Raw genomic sequence first — 18,206 nt, 5'->3', positions numbered from 1 at the left:
TTGATTGTTGGAGGATAGTTAGAACTACACAGAGGTAGTTTTATAGTAGGCAGACAAGTCAGGAAAGGACTGTGCTTTTAGCTCATTTCAGCTGAAGTAATGGATTTTAGACTTTCCTAGGTCAATGGTCTTTATGCTTCGCAACAGTCGCAAACAGTGTTTCGACGACTTTCGATTTTCTTTAATTTGCCCTTTTGTTCCATTTTCTAAAGGTAAAGATGGAATTTTACACTTGGTTGGAGTTCCTTCCTTCTTTAAAATTTCTTCTTCATAAAAAGCCTCAGAGATGACCTGCATGGTGCAGATTTCACCCATCCCATTCCAGCCCATAGAATTTCAAGTTTAGCTGTGAGCTGTCTCAAGTCACAAGAACATGGAGGTTGTATTTGCAGCCTGGCATAGCTCATTCATTACCTTCAGGATCACAAGGAAATACATAGTGTTGGTAAAGAAAAACAGGTCACAATAAAATAATTCTGATTTAAATCTCTAGCTCTTTTTCTGGTGCTTTGAAAGACTGAGGTCTTATACCCTACTTTTATAGTTGTTTGTGTATCATGTCTAGCCTACTAAACATTCCTATTTTCTGCCTACGCAACTGCTCAAGCTGAAATGGCACATCACATATTAAGGATTTTGCTAGAGAATGTTGCAGCTATACCTGCATCATGAAAGAAGAATGTATTTTTTAAAAGAAATCCTGACATTGTGCTTCATTTCACCTTTATTTTCGTGCAGAATCGCAACACGTGTACTAGCTTTATGTACTGTATAAAGACATTGTATAAAGACCTGTAGAAAGCTCAACAGCCAAATGCTTTGTTTTCTTACTTTCTACCTGCAGCTTGAAATTGATCTTTACTTGTTCCTTTGCACCCAGCACAGCTCCCCACTCGAATGCACTTATAATATGTCTGTCCGTTTGTAGAAAGTTAGTTATTCTAGAAAAGAGTTTCAGCAAACTGGGTCTACATCCTGAATGGGGTCAGTACATATACTGTATACTATATAGTGATCGTGAAAACTCCATACACAGGTCACCCTAGACACTCTAGAAATGAACCCTCAGAGACTCAGTTGCACTAAGCTATACATCACTATGTCTCCCTGTTTTTTCCATTCTGTTTTCAGGATAAAAGTAAGGATAAAAGCTAAACATTTGCTAATGAGAAAGTAAGATGAAACATAAAAAGGAAGCAGTTTTTTTTTTTACCAGAGTAACTTTGTTTACCTTTTACATGGGATAAACATGAATCTTACACCCTCTTCATGCACCATGTTCTCTGCCTTTGAAGATGTCCCTTATTGAGCAGCACAGAGATTGTAAGTAAAATGTACAGAATTGGAAAGACATTGCAATACAGCTTTAACTGTGTTAATCAAAGTAATCAAATTGCCAAATTGAGTGATATTATCCCTTCTGAAAAAGTAAAGCTCAGCAAGTATATTTTGAAATGGAGGGTTTGGGGGCACTGAGCTATTTCTGACTTCTAATTTGCAATGGAGAATGTAAAACAGATATGGCGCTGTGTTTCTCTCAGACGTAGAAGAATCAACATTGTCATATTTTTGGCATCTGGACTTGGCATGTTTTTAAGGAATTAAGCAATTAACTTACTATTATGAAGCGCTTTTCTTATCAGATCAATTTAAGAAGCATCTGGCATGTCAAAAAGCATATTTAGACTGCTTGATCAAGGCAGAACAGAGCTGTAATAACCAGAGCGACTTAATGTTTGTGGCGCATTGTGCACTGCAAAACATTGCCAGTGGGACTGTCACAATAGCTCTCTCTAAATTCCAAGGTAATGAGAGAGATCATAATTGACTAACAGTTGCAGATTGGAATGTGTTTCCATTCAGCTTTGTTTGCCATTAAAATGAAAAAAAGTCCATTAGAAATCTGTAAAGCCACTGTCACTTCAGTGTTTCAGAAGTGGTGAAACCTATATTCTTAGTTTCAGCTAACAGCAGAAATTAATGATGAGACCTATGGCTTTCATGAGAGGGTCCGTACACTAGCATACACAAAGCAGATTTTTGTACTGTAAACACTACTAAGTGAATTCCCCAATGCATCCTCTTGCCCTCTAAAAAGGCATAGCTGGAATATTTGTCAATGTAAGTTGACAAATGTAGGTGTGGTAGGAATTTCTTGGCCAAACCAGCAAGGTGAACATATTGCTGCCTTCCCATAATTCATTTTGTCATTTGAGTTGAAAACAGGGGCGGGCAAAGAAGAAAATTGTATCAACTTTGGAAAGAAAGCAAGTTAAGCTTTTATTTTAATACCAAAGTAACACATATATTTTTTTCATATTTATTAAATACCAATAATAAGTTATGACATCATCATAATCCACAACATGAGCAACTGTGTGATTACATAGTCTAAAAATTCAAGATCATCCCTTAGCAGAACACTTTCATAGATGTTTTATTATAATACTGCTGCTAATAATAACAGTAGTAATTAAATCCCTTATATTTATTTACAGTAGGAACTCTCATAAAGCACTTTTGGATAGGAACCCACTTCATCCACCACTGAAGTGTAGCTCCTTACTGGGCTACGCATCACTGGTGGCGGAGGGGAGTCCCCATTACCTCTGGAGTGTCCAGAAAAGTGTAATACCATTATTTGTTTGAATGACATTTTCTCACTATAGGATGTAGTTCCAGTAATTTCAGAAGGACCCTGTTGAAGTCACAGGTAAACATACACTAACTGCTTTTCAGCAGTTTAAAAAGTTGCCTGCTTTGGATATGACTACTGTCAAGCCTGGATATGCAGATGACATAATTTGCTCTGAAAAAATCTAAATGTTCCAGCCATGACAATTGTGTATTTTTCGGGTTTGTTTTATATACCTCTAAAGTCCTTTCCCAGTGAGATTTGTTTTTTTTTCTTCATTATGGTGTCACGCCTTTGAAAACCTGAAACACTATATTTTCTGTTTTTAATTATGCGCGTACAGTCGATTTGTTTCTGACCCGGTAATGTGTGGTTCTTGCCTGGATTTATTTTAATCAGCTCTCCTTATGTGGGAAGTTGCATTCCGCCACTGAATCAATACTGGGTCACTTCAGTCCTGCTTTCTCTGTGATCAGCAGTTTTGATCTGTTGTATGGTAACCGGTGGAGCTATTTTAAAAATGCATCTCCTGGACACCGAGATTTTCTCAGATGGGTACACAGCTGTGATTTATAATGGTTGACATTTATTTTCACAGCCTAGTGATTTTTTTCTTTTTTTTTTGCATGTTGGTGACTTTCTCTTTCCTTGCCGCAGTTACAAATCAGTATTTAATTGAGCCGCCTATCAGCAGCCTTACTTGGGGCACTGTATGTAAAAACTAAATTCAGGTTTTCCCAAACAGGGTGTTGTTTCTTTTTTTTAACTGTAGCCATAGAGGAATTATTTTTAATGCAAAAAAAAAAGAAAAAAACTCTCACATGGGTTATTTTTTGCCATTGAAAAAGTAGATTTGGTATTGTACTCTTTTTTAACAAATAAGATGTAAAGCAGACTTAGAAAGAGATCTCAGGATGCCTGTCAAGTTTTAGTTTTAGTGTATTGTGGTTTCACATGCCCATCTTAGAACGGTGTGAATCTAACAGTTTAATTGTCTGCTTTCAGGTTGTATCTCAAATATCCATTCTCGAAATAGTGAAATGAAACTTAAAAAAAACTATTTTGGCAACCTTCACGACTACTGCAAGCCAGCTGTTCTTCTCACTTTTCATCTTTGGCCTCGGTGTAACGACAAGTTACCAGACAGTGAGCAAATATCGAAAATGGTCGGAATTACACTGGGTCTACTGCCCGCACAGGCCACTGAGAGAGGGAAGAAAAGAGGCAGAGAGGAGGGGCAGGCTGAAGGAGATATATAGCATGCGATTCAATGTAACAGGGACTTGAAGATCCTGCTCATAAGTACCTGTTTGTCTCCTGATCCTGCACTGCCCTGAGAGCTACAGTATGCATTGAGTGGTGGATTTCATTAAGAGCCCTGTAGTGATTCAGGGAAGCTCTGGCACTAGGCCATGGCTCCTGATGACGCCAGCAGTGATCTGTGCCAATTTTAGCAGGCAGTGAGTAAACAGAGCCTATGTAGCGAGAGGACATGAGAAGGGTAGCCAGACCATCTGGGAATAGTTCTGTTTCTTAACTGTCAGCCCTGGGTCTGGAGGAAACAGCCTGAACACTTGCTTCATTATGGAAATCGCAGACACTAATGAATGCTGAAATACATATACAGTATATGTATTTACTTACATTTTTTTTTCTTGACAAGCTTTTTAGCAATAAGAGCCCTCTATAGAAAGACAGGGTTTTTAGAATTTAAATGATGTGTGCCGCTTGCCTACTCATAAAAAGCCATTGCTCGATGAAAAAAAAATGTTAACGATTTAGCAAATAAAGTTTAATGAATGGGAGAGGTGTCCAACTAAAATAGCCCATACGTTTTGCTAATAACTACATTTAATTCATGAAGGAAATATTAGAAAAAATATACTGTGCAGTGTTAAATAGCACCAGGCTTTCTAGTACACAAGGAATTATGAATGCACAGCTTATACTGAATGAGCATGAGATGTAGGCACACCTGCATGTACTGTATGTGTTGTTTGTATAGGCAGTCTGGAATCATAAGCAGGCCACATGAAGACATGTAATAGTAGTTCGTCACTTGTCACACAAAACAGAAAAAAAACATAGTATAGAGAAAGGAAATGCCTTTTTGTCCTAAGCTGTGCAGAGGAAGATTGCAGCCAGAATTCATATTTATTTTAGCTCTTCTGGCAAAGAGGGTGAATGCAATGTGGAAAATTGGTGCTGTTGCTGACCGACCTAGTTGTTTCAGGAAACCCAATCTGACCATAAGGGTTATTAAACTGTGGGTGCATTCTCTCTGTCGCAGAATGATCACAAAGACAGGCCATACAAATAACCCGGTCCACAGAACAGGCTCACAACCACAACAGTGCACTGCCAAGTCAGCACAGCCAGGCTTCAGAGAAACTGTTGCTTCGCAACAGCCTCTCCTGAAAGGAGGAAACAAGCTGGATAGGTTTGCTTTACTAGAGGCTCAACACTCTTATGAATAAGACTAATCCAGCAGGCTACTCACAGAGCTCTTGCCTCACCTGGTAAAGCAAAATAGGGTATCAGAAAGAAAGTTTGTCTGCCGTATTTTGTTTTTAGTCATTAAAAAGCAGAAAGTATCATCTTTTATTTTTTAAAAACTACAAATTCAAGGGATCGAGACAAACCCTATAGTCTCGAGCAATGATGTGTTTAAGTGGTTGTCTCAGCTGCATAAGGGCCGAAGACTGTGAAATGATGTACACTTGGGAGATGGCGTCTCCTACCTTTATTTATACAAGCCAGGTGTGATCGAGGGGTCTTTTCTCCAATTTGTAATTTAAGGGCTATGTTTGTTGACATTGCTGTCAGATTTTTCTGTGTCAGCTTCTGTTTAGGCTAAAAGGCTTTATTAATAACCTTTAATGGAAAATTCACTCAATTCAGGAAATACATTTACAGTACCTGCAATAAATAAATGTATCTGTGCTGAGCTTCATCAGATGTTGCACCAAAAAAATGGAACTGGTTCACCTAGAGTGCAACAGGGACTGTTGTTTAGTTTGCAGGCTAGCTTCTGTGTTTGTTGCTTGAATCTCTTTCTCTTGTTTTAGTTTTCTGGGTTTGTTATTCATATTTTGCTACCTGTGGGTCAGTGATACGGGCAGACCAAGCAGCTTGTAATGAAAGAATGTGTTTATAAGCTGCTTTGGGATTAGACTGTGTGGGTTTCTCAGTGTCACTGTGTACAGGTGCCTCCCCTGTCTCCAGGCAACCGGCTCATAGCAGAGAATACCTGAGTGCGCTCACGTCATCGACACCTGCCTCCTATAGCCAGCTGTGGCCACAAGCAAAACTCCATACATATGCAAACTAATAAAATTCAATGCCCTAAAAGATCAGCACCTGCTGTTTGGCTGACCCTGGGCAGTTCAAAATAAAATAGCTCTTACTTTGTGTTTAAAGGACCTGTTTTTGCTAATGGTGACAGTTGACATAGCATAAAAAGTTAATGAAACTGCTTTAATCAAGAGTTTTTGATAATGGATATGATTCTGTTAACAACCTCACAGCCTCACAGGGTTCTTGCACTAAGGAACACAGTTCACGAAATTGAGCAGGAATGGAGAGCCTTTGTTTAACAAGAAATATTGCAAACTGGCTTTTCATCAGCCACAGAGTCCTGCCCTGATTCTGTGGGTGTGAAACCTGCCTTGGACAATAACTGTGCTGACAGAAGAGAATCCAGTCCCTCTTTGGGTTTTGGAGGGGCAGCTATCTCCCTGGAAAATGTGTTTGGTAATTATGCAGTCAGGTTTAGAGCCAGAGCCTGGGGCTGTTATCATGCAGGAAAAAGAGTCAGATAAGGGGTAAAATATAGAATACGTACTCACTCATGAAAAAAAGTCATTAACAGCCGTCATTAAGTTTCTGTTTTCTCACAGATCGAAACAATTTGTCATGTTTGAGTGATATAAATTATAAATTCAGCTACAAGGCAATTTTCTGGAGAAGGTATCTGGTGTCCAGGAGACAAGCTGTGTGACGAGCAAGAGGAAATCTTATTGCACTGGAGCTATGTTGATAATCAGCACTGAGCTACAGATTCACTACATTATTAGCGGTTAAATAATCAGTTTTGTTTGTGTTATGGTTTGGTTCGACTGTGCCTGTAGCACCTTGCACAGCAGCACACAATTCAGATTTCCCCTCTTCACAGCTCAAGCTAAAAATAAAATCTCCCTGACTTAGAAGTGACTAAGCAGAGTGTGTTTTTACAGGGCCCAGGACAGCACCAATAATATTCCGTAAGAATAATGTAGCAGGACTACTATAAGAAAAAAGCTATTTAATTTTTTGTAAACCCAGACACAGCTAACAATACTTTGCATCTACTTTTTTCATATCATGCTTTTTGTATTGCCAGTACTTGCTGCTTTGATCTAAATGGAGCAATTGCAGGAGGCCTTGCCCTTCTGTCATGACTAATCAAGATCACTTTAAATTCAAATCCAAAGAGCAGAACCATTCCCCTCAATGTCATTTATCACTGATCACATGCTCTGCCCACCATTGCTGTCCTCCAGACTAAGCAATGTCAGCCCTGGTGCTAATCAGCTGCAAGATTTATATATGATGTCCTTTAATGATCAATTTCTAATTTCTAATGAAATGCATCTGTTTCTAATCTATATATCAGGTTCAAAGGGCTAACATAGTTGCAAGAAAGATAGTCGGTCACTGGGAGATTTCTTTTCAGATGATTTTTAGATGTTCAAGTTGAACAAATTACCTGCTCAAATGGTCTGAAAGAAATTGCTCCCATCTTTATAAATTCATTATTCTGAGGTTGCTACTGTAGGGTCATGTTTGTCAGCGCCAGCTCCTGGAATGTTAGTCCTGCTCAAGTCTGAATATCAGAGTTTTGCTTTTCAATCTCAAATGCTTTCTGGCTTCTTTCACCTCTTGTAATCAGAACTGGAATCAAAATTTAATCTGCAGATAAAGACTCATCTGCTTCATCAAACTGAAGGGGCATTTTGGCAAATTATTGCTTTTGTTCCATATGCTTCTCATTTTGTGCACGCCGAGATACCGAAGTTTTGAAATGAGGCGTCAGAGAAAAGGATTTCATTAGCGCTTTGCAGCTAAAGCAGAATTTTGATTATACTCGGGACCTCGGTAACTGATTTTGTTCTTCACCACAGAATTAAAAGTGGTGTGAATTATTTATTTGTGCTTGGGGTGTTTCTGATTTAGTGTTCCTTGTGAAGTTCAGGTTCAGTTTATGATAAATATGAGAAGTGAAATTGATCTGCGTGTGACTACTATGATGCCTTTTTGCTTACACTTTACTGGACTGGGTGTAACGACAGACTGTGCATCAGAGCGGTTAAACTGTAAAGACAGCAAATTCAACTGTCATCTCAATTTAAATTCACTTAAGCTCAGGTTAGTGCTCCTTTTACAACAATGCAAGATGAATTTCAGACGAATGTGCAGTTAAAAAGGAATGTCCAAACGTGTACCACATAGAAATTTGAATTGCTATATTTTCCATTCCATTAACAGATTCTTAGAGTTTTTAATGCTACTCTATGATATGATACAGATTTACAATTGTGGGTGACTTGTAACTTCAAAGCAAAATTGTAACTCTCAGCTGTTTTCAGTTTTGATCTTCGGTTAGCTCAGTATGTGAGACAGGAAATCCAAGGGAGGTGCATGCTTTTATGAATTTCTGTTTTAGTCAAAATAGAAAGAAACATCATAGTGCAAATTATCAGAGTGTTTCTTCCTGGTTTTTGAACACCTTTCTGAAAGACATGGCTGGTGTTGAGTGTCACTTCACTTCTTGGTTCTTTTTACTTTATTTCTTATTTAAAGGAATAGTATACTCAGAGAGTCTCTCTAGTGCTATAAATCACTGGATGTGAGCTCTGTGCTTCAGAAGAATTCCCAATGGAACGTGCTGCTTGCATAGAATCTAATCTTTCATCTAAAACACCCACTTTCACAACATGCCTGATGAAACACCTACAGTACATGATCAGTATTGATCATGTGACTTCCACTTCACCTCTGTTCAGATTGATTCATCACAGCTTATGAAACAGGGAATTGATCTTTTCTGGTAAAATCTAATTTGAGCCTGGGATGTGCTTTAGAAGACTATAGAATATTCACATAGTCTGTTGATTGTGTTAACTACTTTACATGTCATGCGGGTCCCTGTATTGTGGGGCTTGGAAATTATGTTTATTTAATACTTAGGACAATGGTAGATGACTTTTCACAATCTGTAATCTCAAACTTTGTTTGCATTGACTTCCATCTTCAAACTGAAGCAACTGGAGATAATTAAATAACTATTTAGAGAAAGCAACTTATTGTTTATAAAACCCACAGTAACCCAGAACCTTTAGAGGAGGTACATGGCACAAGACAGGACTACACCCTCAATAGCAAACCAGCCCACTTCAGGACGCACCCAGAGGAGCAATTACGAGAAACCATTTAATCTAGCCAAAAGGTCTTTTGGATGATTTGAGAAAACCACAGGACCTGAAGAAAACTAAAGCAAATGGTGATGAACATGCAAACCCCACACAGAATGTTGCCCAGACCAGAATCAATCCTAGTCTCTGACAGCTTTGGGGAGACTGTGTTGTTTTGTTTTCGGAAGTATAACATAAAAGGTCTGTTTTTCCACCATGACAAGCTTGACTGAAGAGATACATTTTTATTTGTTCTTGATGGTTTAGTATTTCCCATCCCCCACTGGTTTTTCAACCCTGACCTAGCATGCTGGAAGTCCTTCCGATAAGGAAAGATAAATATTTAAATGCTGATGAACAAAATAAACATGCACCATGTTTTAAAAATCACAGCCTGTGAATAAACAGGGGCGACAGTAAGGAACACAATACCATAATGCTCTCTGAAAATAAATATTTACCCTAGCTCCCCAGAGCAGGAATAGGAATAATGTGATGTTAGCTTGAGTGACTTTATATTGGAAATGGCAGGTAACTCAGGAAGTGAAATGTGCTTTTTTAGGAAAATGTTAGGATGTTATGTACTGTAGTGGGTGCAGAGGAGAATAGTGACTGCTTGCACACTGAGATTTCATGAGTCAGATGTATTCTTTCTGGGGCAGTTTCTCAAAATGGGTGAGTGTGTTCTCCTTCCAACAGACAGCTGTATAGATGTTACTTTGTAATAAAAGGCCAGAGCAAGGATGTTACAACTGAGGAGAAGGAGATCTGATTCAGCCTTACCCACAAAGTCTATATTTTGACTTGCAGCGAGTAATCGATTTCAGGCCAACTTTATGAAAACTTACAAGGGAGCCAGTAACTGTCTGATACACCTGACTCAGCAAAGCATAAACCATGTTCACATTTCTTCATGCATTATTTTGTTTCAGCTGATTTTTAGTGCAAAGCAATTTCTATAATGCAGTCACTCTTTTATTTGAATAAATAACAGCCACTATTCCTCAAAGCCTTGAAAGTCAAATCAGTGGAATGTCTGGTTTACTGTTTAATTAAGCAATTGAACAAAACCTAATGTGTACAGTACTGTTGGAATTGGCTGGTGCAGATATGGCATTTCCTTTTGTAAATTTCAGTTGAAAATAGCATAGCTGCTTTGGTGTATTACAATCTCCTGCAATGTTGCCAGAAAGACCCTTTTCTATATTGTTTTTGTAAAGTGTTTCTGTTCTGATTAGCCACAACATAGGATGTAAAAACAAGATTGCCAGAGGTGGACCCTGAGTAGTGTGTCACTATGGAGCAGTCTTTTAATATTTGGGGGGAAATTAAAACTCAAGGTGATAGTAGAACCAGGACCATTACTGTATATGGGAGGTGAGCCCCTTAATTGCATAGGAAAATGTTAACTTCCGAAAGGGAACCCCAAATTACTCCTTAACTCAGAAAAAGTATTAGCATTGAAAGGGAATCCTCTTGTTTTTTATTTTTTACTTCTTTCTCAAACATTTGGGTCATGAGACCCCTGAACAACTGTAATTGTGAAGTGAAGTATTTTTAATCTAGATACATCAATCTTTCACATAAATTGTCAAAAACAAAACTTCACTGTTTTCCTTTATCTGCCGTCTTTTATTTGAGATATCATCTTCTTTGCTCACAACATATAAAAGTAAGATCCCACATCAGTCAAATGTGGTTTTATTACTGAGAATTGCCTTCACAACTGTCAAAAGAAAGTGAGCTGTTCTGCAAATGCAAAAGTTGAACTGACTAGTGTAACGGGAGCTGGTCCAGGCTCCCGCGAAACATAGTTCAGGACCCTATGCAGATGGTTTAATCTGGAAGTAAGTGGAGAAGGACTTCAGGGGAGTAGACGAAGAGGATCAGGACGGGTTGACAAACAGGGGGGCGTGACTATGGTGATCCTGTGCTCGGGGGGCGTGGCGATGGCAAACAGGTCCAGGGAGTCCAAAAGGAGGAATCCGGGGAGCGATCCAAAATCCAAAACCAGGGGATACAACCAAGACGAAACAAACACAGTTAAAATCCGGAATGGGATCCAGAACAGGGACATGGAACCAGGAAGATAAAAACAGGATAACGAGGCCAGGCACTCTGAGCCCCGGTCTCAGATGGTCAGGATGCCGTGATGAAGCCTATGCCGTTAAGCCGCGGATGTAAGGCGATTTGATGGTAGGCGGGCCTCCAGGCGTCCGTCTCCCAATGCTGAGCCTGGAATAGCGAGAGCGCCAGGTTTAAATAAAGACGGACTAAACAGGGGGCAGGTGTATGAAATCAACTAAAATACAAAAGGGCCGGAGCACCCTTAAGAGAAGGGATTGCGATCGTGACAACTAGAGCTGTATGTTTGTTTAGTAAGATGTTTAAGAATCTGTTCAGTAATCTGGCTAATAGGCACTAGCTAACCTGGAGATACTGTAAATGCCCAGTGCTTACTAATACTATACCACATATTCACACTGAAAAGCTATCACAGCTATTTCTGCAAAACAAGCAACTTTACCTCCCTGTACTGTATCTGCCAGCTCTCTGACATCACCAAATCATTTTAAGAAGAGGTGCAATATTTTTTAAGCCTTCAGCAACTAATGTTTTATTCACTATAATTCATAAGATCTTTGGCTGGGGATGTTGAAAATGTCCATGTGTTTAATATTTTTGTAGAACACAGTTGTTGCAAGAATTGCCTAAAATCTGGGCCATGACTAATTCCTTGGGTTTCACAGACATCCTACTGTAGGTGCTTGCAGAAGAAAGCTGGGAACAGCTCTTATTCTGGAAACAGAATAAAAAATATGACCCTACTCTAATCAGAAACCACAGTTCTTTCTGTTTGCCAGAGGTCCCTTCATTCTGCCCAATGGAAATGCAGTCCATCAGGGTGGGAGGCTTTAAATGTATTTGGGTGGGCTTAAGGTCTTACTCTAACAGTTACAATAACAGGTTGATTGAATAATTAAAGCCAGGATCAGAGAGGAGACTAGGAATTTCTCTAGCTCTGCGGGACCAGAGCTAGAAGTCTCAGTACTACTATTAGCACAATATATAGTACACACTCAAAACTCAGAAATTGTTGTTGAAATTGCTGATTGCATGATGCTACAGTGCTGTCTTGAGATGGTGACTCCAGCACCACTCACTAAGCCTTCCAATGTAACCACATTAGTATGAACTTTGACCTTTGACAGCAAGGTCTAAATTGGCCACAGAATGGTTTCATTACAGAAATGGAACAACAGAGGATCATTGTATAGTCCACTGATCTAGAAAGAAAACAACAACCAAAAAGATCATTTATTATGTATCATTATATTTTTTGTATTGTCATAGTTCTCTGCTGAGTTTGACAATCATTTGCAGGATGTCAGCTCACTGTATCCCCTCTCCTTTCCAACTTCAGGAAACAGGATCTGCTACGAGTCAGAAGCACTGTCTGAATTCAGTGTTATTCTAGTGATCAAACTACAGATTCCACATGGATTAGATGGATTTTTGCAATTTAATTACAGCATGCTGTTTATTTTATTTTTTTATTTAACCCGTACATGGTGATAGGAAACAAGTGTATTATAGATGTGTGTCTGTTTTTTATCAATTTTAAAGCATTTCTGAACACCAGAAAAATAATGTTAAGGAACTTTTCTTTTATATTTTCAAAGTTTTAAAAATAATAAACACTTTTAAAATGAACAATAGCATGTTTCCCTGAAATGCCCATTATCCCATTATATAGCCCCATACACATCTATAACCACTACAGCTAGTCCTGTAATGATGAGCTGCAGTCAATGAAGTAAATTTCAAGGTTCACAGAATTACCAAACAACTAGGGCCTTGCAGAATACCCTACTCTGAGTTAGTAAAATATGCCTCTGGGTAATAAAAACAATTTAGAAGATAATTAATAATTCCTACTCTTTCTCACGCTTTTCTTTCTAAACACATCCATTTTTTAGAATCTTTTTAGATTTAGTTTTGCATCATTATAACTGAAATGATTTTTTAATGTACGCAAGCCCACGGTAGGATGGCACAGGGGTTAGCATTGCTGCCTTGTAGTGCTGGGGCCCTGAGTTCAATTCCTTGTGTGCTATCTCTATGGTGTTTCATCTTCTCCCATGTTGGTGTGGATTGCCTCCAGGTGCTCCTGTTTCCATCCACAGTCATATTGGTAGGTTAATTGGCTTCTAGGAAAACTGACCCTGGTTTGAGAGTGTGTGTTTGTGTCTGTGTATACCCTGTGATAGACTGGTGTCCTGTCCAGGGTGTACCCTGCCTTGTGTCTTGCTTGCCTGGATAGGTTCTTGCTCCCCTGTGGCTTTGCTCTGAATAAAACAGTTATAAAATGCATTGGTGGATAGAAAACTGTGGTAGAAGAAGGGAACTTTCAATGTTACTCTAGGTGTCATAGATTACTACCATTATTGGGGTACTGAAATTGTCTGAGAAGCTACAGGGCAGCTGCAACCGCTGCAATGTACATGAGCTCTCTAGGGCTGTACAAGGCCCAGAGGTGCCCTCAGTGAAGCATGACTCCATGCAGGAGTGGAAGTGTTCTACTTGATTGTGCCAGACAGGCTGAAGGGTCTGTCTGATATTAAAGCCCAAACACCAAGACTGGCTTGTTAACAAAAGAAGACAGGCATATTTTTAGAAGAGCAGTTTCTTTGTTGAGAATGGCATCAGCTGTGTACAAAACTTGTACTGCCTTTTTTCTTCACAAACAACATGTAGGAAATAAACATTTCAGCTGACTCATAAGCTCGTTTGAGTGTGCCAAAATGATTAGCTCCCCCCCCCGCCAAACCCCAGCATGAATGAAACATTGTTTTTCCCCTTTCGGACACAATGTTACACGTTATAATACATTCATGCTAGTCTGAAAAGCAGCTGTGCTAGCATTTGTAACAGTAGCAGCCACTTTAGCATAATTCGAGTGCACTGTGCCTTGCTGATACAGGCCTCCCTTTATGTGGCCTGTAATCTGAGCTTTCAGGACCCCGGCTGTCCTTCTCTATCCTGAATGGGCTGCAGCTCGGCTCTTTCTCTTTCCTGAGCTTTCCCTCTGCTTGCCTCAGCAGGACGATTATAATCGGCCGTCGATGGGGTGAGGCTATTTCTGCTGAGGAGACACCAGGGGAGGGTTCCCTCAAAATAACCATGTTCCAGACAAAAACATTTTAAATGTATTCTCCCTGTCCCTCAGAGTGTCAGTGTCATGCTATATAACCTAATTCCCTTTGTCCTCTTGCATTTTTTGAAATCTTCGGAAAGAGAAAGCAATTCAAATACCCGGCAACTAATTTTTTATGACCTTACACAGGATTCTTAAAAGTTTTATCAGTTTCTTCAGACAATTATGTTCTTTAGTTTCTTTGAGGTTGCAGCACCAGGAAATCATTTTAAATTGTTTTACTGTAACATTCCTGTGTCAATGCTGTTTATGTTCTGTACTTTTCCTGGTTACCCAGGAAATGTCTTTGTATTTTTACTGTATTGCTTTGTGGTGTGCCACAAATTCACAGTCCTATAATGTATTTTCCTGTGCTTTCACCAAAGTATGCCACTGTAAAGTGGAGTCATTTAGTACTGTCCAATAAGGTTTGCATGTGTTCTGGTGTAGCTGATACCTCAGACAAACCATCGTTCTGGAGACTGAGAAGTGGGAATTTTGCTATATCATGAAGAGTGATAAACCCATCCCCAGGACGAGGTGAAACTGCAAATCACTGATCCCAGATGACAAGAGAGGTAATGAGCTGTGATACATTTCATCCCTATTGTTTCAGTATGAAGGGAATGGGCAGAGCTGATGCACCAGTTGCTGGGGCAGGTCTCCTTCGAAGGGCATACATGCAGATTAATCATTTAATAACTCTTTTTCTAAACCATAACTTCACTGGATGTGAGACATTTTGAAGTCAAGTCATGGAAGATCACAAACTGCTCTCTAAAAGAGGGGAAAAACATTTTGCCCTTTAAAAGATGTGTAACCTCAAGCAGAAAATTCTCAGTCCTATGACATTACTAATAAGCGGTTCAGAAATTATTTTTTTTCACATTTGTGAGACTTGCTGACAATAAATCCCTTTCCCAATGGGAGATATCAAGAACTCCATCTGTTTTGTTTTAATTTGTTGTGTACACATTGCTTGATATCTTTGGATTCGTATTATTATTGTTAAATATTCTTAGTACAAGTAAAAATAAAATCCAAAATGCTGTTTTCAGTGTAAATATGAATCAGTATCTTTCGTGCAACCATATGATTAACTTGTTTACTTAAAATACAAGCTTGTTTATTAGCCTCTGCAATAAAGTGGATGTTATAAAGTATATGGTACTGTATGTACTTATTGATGTGGCATTCTTCATGCCTCTTTGAAGTGATTACTGAACTTCCCCAAAAAATGAAAGAGACTCTTGTTTGGACTTATGAGATGAATCAATTTCGGTAGGCGTTGTGGTGCCTGGATTGCACTTATGCAGAGTAGTGCTTTAGGGTCTAGGCCTTAGGATCAAGACTAATACCCTGGATAATTTTTTTAATTCATGTGAGTTAGAGATATTTGTGCTGTAAAACTTGATTGTTGCAAAGTGAGGATTACTGCTTTCCAGATGTTCTGCTAATATTAAAAAGGGTGAAATTCTAGTGCAGATTTGGGTATTCAGAGATAGTTATGCTGGCAATTTTACTTTTCCTTAACCTCCTGCCAGCACTGCTAACTAGCTACACAATTGTGTGAATTCCCTATCAAATGTCCCATCAAAGAAAAACAGTCTTCAACTGATTTATATTCCATATACTGTACCTGTATGTTTTACACATTTTGAACAAAATGGCAGATATAACAAACTATAGATTGTGTCACAAAACCAAATAAGTTATATAAATGGATTCATTTTTTATTTTTATTCACAGGGTTCTTACCTATTGAGGGCCAAAATTCCAGAAAGTCCACATGATTTGCTGTTTACATGTATGTCATGAATTAAGATTTCCTGTGATTTTATCAGTCTCTTTCAGTCTTTCCTGCATTCCAGTGTGAGAATATTATTTCCAGATGCAAAGAAGAAATAAAAAGAGGGATATTTAAACATTTGGGTGACTGTCCAGGAGGCTGAAACAAAGATTCCTGAAGCAGAGATCCTTATATAGGCTACAATGGGATACATTTGTATTTTGTACAGAAAAAACTTAAAGATATGACATAATTTGTGGAGTTCAGTCTAGCATGTAGCACTGATTTTTTGTAAAATAATTTTTAAATGCATTACTTCCAGGTAGGCTGGTGAAAATGACATTATGACTATGGGTGTAATATATTGTATATAAAATGTCCAAGATGAACTAAAGGACATTATTTTACAGTTGCCTTACTTTGAGAATGGGTATTTGACAGCTCAATGGCTCTGAACCCAGTTGTTTTAACTCTGTCTTGGGTTTAATTCGTTCTGCATTCCACTGCTGAGACACCAATTGAGAAGCCCAATGAGCCTCAAGCTTTTTGTTCGTCCTGGAGAAGCTTAATGAAAATGTAAACACTAGAAGTATGTTAATTTAAGATTAACACATCTGAAACATATTCATTTCTTTTTTGAAAACAAATTTAACTTCAAGTATGAAGATTCTGGAAAATATAGACACCAAGTTTCAATAAGTGTTAGCAAGCAACAGTAAAAGCATACTGTACACCTTTAGGATGGGAAGACAAATGTGTGCAGGGACCTGCCCTCTGACATGCCTCACTGCTGCTTGCAAAATGTCAAAAACATGTGTTGTAGTCACTGGATTTGAAGAATGGGGACTCGGGGACTTACTAGGAACTTCAGACAAACAGCCTTTAGAACATATCTTAATGTAAATAATGTAATGTCAACAACAAAAAAATACATGCAGACATGTTTTAGGAATGCATGGAGTTTTTCCAACTTACAGTACAGTACATGTCTTCAAGACTGAAATAGGACTATGAGGCTTGAATGACAAATTTTATTTTTGAGTTATTTATTTGATTCAAAATTTTCCTCCAAATTATTTTCTTCAAATATTACATGACATGACTGTTTCAAACCAAAATAGCGAATTTAAAATGGAACATAGTAAATAATGCAGAATACGGTCTCAGTCTAGAACTGAAATAACCTGCAGAATGTATATACTGTACAGCAGCTCTATCACAGCTTTAGGAAACTAGTTTGAACTGCTGAAAAGAGAAAGGAGAAAGAAAAATTTAATGGTTCTGTCACACATGGCCCGAGGAAGGCCAAAGTAGGTCCGTTTTATAAAAGAATGGCTCCACCACAAAGCACTCAAGTAAAATAAGTGCAGTTTATTTACAGTGCTCCCAGTCCCCCACACCAGAAAAACAAAAATCCAAAAAGAAACAAAAATAATTATTCAAATATAGACACATCCTCCTTTTCTTATTGCTTTCGCTCTGATTTAAGTCACACTATCTGACTCACCAAACACCAAAAACAACTCCCTCTTAGGCTGAGGATCCAGCTTAAATAGCATGTAAGCCCCTCCCCCTCTGGAACAAACCATTTCTCCAATTCACAAATTATACATTCATAATCAATTCCATAATTTATTCCAAAAATAAACAATACAAACAATAACATTTCCCTCTCTTCACATGCATGTGGTTTTTCCCATCTCCATAAATAAATCTTGAGAAGTGGGGTCAGGTTTGGCCTTCTGAGGCCACCATAGGCTGACCCATCCCAGAAGTACCAACACCAAGCAAACAGTGAGTATCATCCATTTTGAGAGCACTCTCCATTCACACCACAATACTCACTCATACCTGTGTTTAAGTATGTATTTTATGTATGTGAATGTATTTGAAATTAAGTAATAGCAGTTACTAGTCAAGCCCTGAGTGTGCATCCTCAGGAACTTATCTAGCAACTGCTCAATGGAAGGTGTATGAATGTTGTATTTCCCATGCTACCTGTACCTCGTGACAGCCTCCTCTGTCACAGGTCCCAAATCAAAACAGTAGTGTTCCATCCTATCATGGTCAAAGATTTTTTTCTAGATTTTATTTTACTTTCCCTGGATAAGAATGTGACTGATGCATAGCTGT

This window comes from Lepisosteus platostomus, chromosome 11, assembly GCF_059453375.1.
Source record: "Lepisosteus platostomus isolate fLepPlt1 chromosome 11, fLepPlt1.hap1, whole genome shotgun sequence".
NCBI lineage: Eukaryota > Metazoa > Chordata > Actinopteri > Semionotiformes > Lepisosteidae > Lepisosteus > Lepisosteus platostomus.
This window is presented reverse-complemented; position numbering follows the sequence as displayed.